Here is a 4,313-nt window from a genome sequence, read left to right on the forward strand (position 1 = left end):
AAAACAGAGCAACTTGGGGAAGTAAATCACTGTGCAGATAAATCAAGACATTTTCTTTCTTTTTTTTTTTTTTCTGTCCCTAATGCTTTATTAGTCACCTATAGGCCTGTTCTCAGTTATGTGGGCTCCAAGGAGGGGGTCACCATTCACCAGCTCGCAGCTGGGAGCTTGAGAAGGACTTGGCTTAACCCCTCTGTGCTCATGGACTGTGGAGTCTGAAGGAGCAGGTCTGGCATTTCCTGGGTCAGTACAGGACACTGGTAGGGGCCTAGAGCCGGGCCAAGAACCCAGGCGTGCCACCATCTGCCAGCCTAGTTGTGTTTGGAGAAATATTCCTTGCTGTTGTCCACGTTGGGTTTGATCGTGTCACTGCCTGGTGTCCAGCGGTGGGGCAGACTTGCCTGTGCTCATCTGTGTACTGGGAAGCCTGAACCAGCCTCAGAGCCTCATCCACGGAGCGTCCCACGGGCAAATCATTGACGGTGATTTGGCGAAGGACACCCTTGCCGTCGATGACAAAGAGGCCCCTGTAGGCGACCCCCTCATCTTCCTTCAGCACGCCATAATCACTGGACAACTTTCTGGTTACACCAGCCAGCAGGAGGATGTTCAGCGGGCCCAGGCCTCCCTCCTTCCGGGGAGTGTTGATCCAAGCCAGGTGGGTGAACTGAGAGTCCACAGAGACGCCCAGCACCTCGCAGTTCAGCTTGTGTAACTCCGCAGCACGGTCGCTGAAAGCTACGATCTCCGTGGGGCACACAAAGGTAAAGTCCAGTGGGTAGAAAAAGAGGACCACGTACTTCCCTTTGTAGTCGGAAAGCTTCACCTCCTTGAAGGCGCCATCCACCACCTCGGTGGCCTGGAATTCCGGGGCGGGCTTTCCGAGGTGCGCCTTGCCGCAGGCCATGACTGAAAGCTGCGTGGGTAAGGGAGGGACGCACCGACTCTCGGATGCACGGACTTGATTTCGCAGGGCCCAAATCAAGGCATTTTCTAGCAGGAGATAAGCATAAGTCTGAGAATGGAAGACAAATCTTGTCACATTTACAAGGATTATCATGCCTCGGGAGAATTCTTGAGGTTCTTTGCCAAGGCTGAAGACCCCATTGCTTTTACCCTGCCCTGTGTCCTTCTGAGAGAGTTAATTCATAGGTAGGCTGATAAGGAGTCTGGGGCCTTCAGAGGGGAGAAAAGGGTCTGGGGCCCTTGAGGAGGAGAAAGGGACAAACATTTTTTTTTCTTCCTACATTCTTTCCTCTTAGTCACAAAAGACTTTTTTTTTTTTCTTAAGCTCTGAGTTATTATGGCAACAATCTATTTGTTCTAAGACGAACTTTCTTTAAGCCCAGAGCTAATGAATACACAACAAAACAACGTACCTTGCTCAGTTCAGTTCAGTTCAGTTGCTCAGTAGTGTCCAACTCTTTGCAACCCCATGGACTACAGGACATCAGGCTTCCCTGTCCATCACCAACTCCCTGAGTTTACTCAAACTCATGGTCATTGAGTCGGTGATGCCATCCAACCATCTCATCCTCTGTTGTCCCCTTCTCCGCCCACCTTCAATCTTTCCCAGCATCAGAGTCTCTTCAACTGAATCAGTTCTTTGCATCAGGTGGCCAAATTATTGAAGTTTCAGCTTCAGCATCAGTCCTTCCAATGAATATTCAGAACTGATTTCCTTTAGGATGGACTGACTGGATCTCCTTGCAGTCCAAGGGACTCTCAAGAGTCTTCTCCAACACCACAGTTCAAAAGCATCAATTCTTCTCGCTTTCTTTCCAGTCCAACTCTCACATCCATACATTACTACTGGAAAAACCATAGCTTTGACCAGACGGACCTATGCTGGCAAAGTAATGTCTCTGCTTTTTAATATGTTGTCTAGGTTAGTCATAGCTTTTCTTCGAAGGAGCAAGAGTCTTTTAATTTCATGACTGCAGTCACCATCTGCAATGATTTTGGAGCCCCCCCAAAATAAAGACTGTCACTGTTTCCACTGTTCCTATTTGCCATGAAGTGATGGGACCAGATGCCATGATCTTAGTTTTCTGAATATTGAGTTTTAAGCCAACTTTTCACTCTTCTCTTTCACTTTCATCACGAGGCTCTTTAGTTCTTTTTGCTTTCTGACATAAGTGTGGTGTCATCTGCATATCTGAGGTTACTGATATTTCTCCCAGCAATCTTGATTACAACTTGTGCTCCATCCAGCCCAGCATTTCTCATGATGTACTCTGCATATAAGTGAAATAAGCAGGGTGACAATATACAGCCCTGACGTACTCCTTTCCTGATTTGGAACCAGTCTGTTGTTCCATGTCCAGTTCTAACTGTTGCTTCTTGATGTGCATACAGATTTCCCAGGAGGCAGGTAAGGTGTTCCGGTACTCCCATTTCTTTAAGAATTTTCCACAGTTTGTTGTGATCCACACAGTCAAAGGCTTTGGCATAGTCAATAAAGCATAAGTAGATGTCTTTCTGGAACTCTCTTGCTTTTTCAATGATCTAACAGATGTTGGCAATTTGAGCTCTGGTTCTTCTGCCTTTTCTACATCCAGCTTGAACATCTGGAAGTTCACGATTCATGTACTGTTGAAGCCTGGCTTGGAGAATTTTGAACATTATTTTGCTATCATGTGAGATGAGACCAATTGTGCAGTAGTATGAACATTCTTTGGCATTGCCCTTCTTTGGGATTGGAATGAAAACTGACCTTTTCCAGTCATGTGGCCACTGCTGAGTTTTCCAAATTTGCTGGCATATTGAGTGCAGCACTTTCACAGCAACATCTTGTAGGATTTGAAATAGCTCAACTGGAATTCCATCACCTCTACTAGCTTTGTTTGTAATGATGCTTCCTAAGTCCCACTTGACTTCACATTCCAGGATGTCTGGCTCTAGGTGAGTGATCATACCATCGTGATTATCTGGGTCGTGTAGATCTTTTTTGTATAGTTCTTCTGTGTATTCTTGCCACCTCTTCTTAATATCTTCTGCTTCTGTTAGGTCCATGCCATTTCTGTCATTGATCGAACCCATCTTTGCATGAAATGTTCCCTTGGTATCTCTGATTTTCTTGAAGAGATCTCTAGTCTTTCCCATTCTATAGTTTTCCTCTATTTCTTTGCATGGATCACTGAGGAAGGCTTTCTTATCTCTCCTTGCTATTCTTTGGAACTCTGCATTCAAATGGGTATGTCTTTCCTTTTCTCCTTTGCTTTTCACTTCTCTTCTTTTCACAGCTATTTGTAAGGCCTCCTCAGCCAGCCATTTTGCTTTTTTGCATTTCTTCTTTTTGGCGATGGTCTTGATCCCTGTCTCCTGTACAATGTCACGAACCTCCATCCATAGTTCTTCAGGCACTCTGTCTCTCAGATCTAATCCCTTGAATCTATTTTTCACTTTCACTGTTTAATCATAAGGGATTTGATTTAGGTCACCCCTGAATGGTCTAGAGGTTTTCCCTACTTTCTTCAATTTCAGTCTGAATTTGGCAATAAGGAGTTCATGATCTGAGCCACAGTCAGCTCCCGGTCTTGTTTTTGCAAACTGTATAGAGCTTCTCCATCTTTGGCTGCAAAGAATATAATCAACTGATTTCGGTGTTGACCATCTGGTAATGTCCATGTAGAGTCTTCTCTTGTGTTGTTGGAAGAGTTTGTTTGCTATGACCAGTGTGTTCTCTTGGCAAAACTCTGTTAGCCTTTGCCCTGCTTCATTCTGTATTCCAAGGCCAAATTTACCTGTTACTCTAGGTATTTCTTCACTTTCTACTTTTGCATTCCAGTCCCCTATAATGAAAAGGACATCTTTTTTGGGGTGTTAGTTCTAGAAGGTCTTGTAGGTCTTCATAGAACCGTTCAACTTCAGCTTCTTCAGCATTATTGGTTGGGGCATAGACTTGGATTACTGTGATATTGAATTGTTTGCCATGGAAACGAACAGAAATCATTCTGTTGTTTTTGAGACTGCATCCAAGTACTACATTTCAAACTCTTTTGTTGACTATTATGGCTATTCCATTTTTTCTAAGGGATTCTTGCCCACGGTAGTAGATATAATGGTCATCTGAGTTAAATTCACCCATTCCAGTCCATTTTAGTTTGCTGATTCCTAAAATGTTGATGTTCATTCTTGCCATCTCCTGTTTGACCACTTCCAATTGCCTTGATTCATGGACCTAACATTCCAAGTTCCTATGCAATATTGCATTGCTCTTTACAGCATTGGAATTTACTTCCATCACCAGTCACATCCACAACTGGGTGTTGTTTCTGCTTTGGCTCCGTCTCTTCATTCTTTCTGTAGTT

General features: G+C 44.3%; 1 pseudogene; it reads right to left on the minus strand.

Moving 5' to 3' along the window:
* Positions 1-311: 311 nt before the first annotated feature.
* LOC133051810 (peroxiredoxin-2-like) lies at positions 312-1,267 on the minus strand (annotated as a pseudogene).
* Between the last annotated feature and the right edge of the window lie 3,046 nt (positions 1,268-4,313).

This window comes from Dama dama, chromosome X, assembly GCF_033118175.1.
Source record: "Dama dama isolate Ldn47 chromosome X, ASM3311817v1, whole genome shotgun sequence".
Classification (NCBI taxonomy): Eukaryota; Metazoa; Chordata; class Mammalia; order Artiodactyla; family Cervidae; genus Dama; species Dama dama.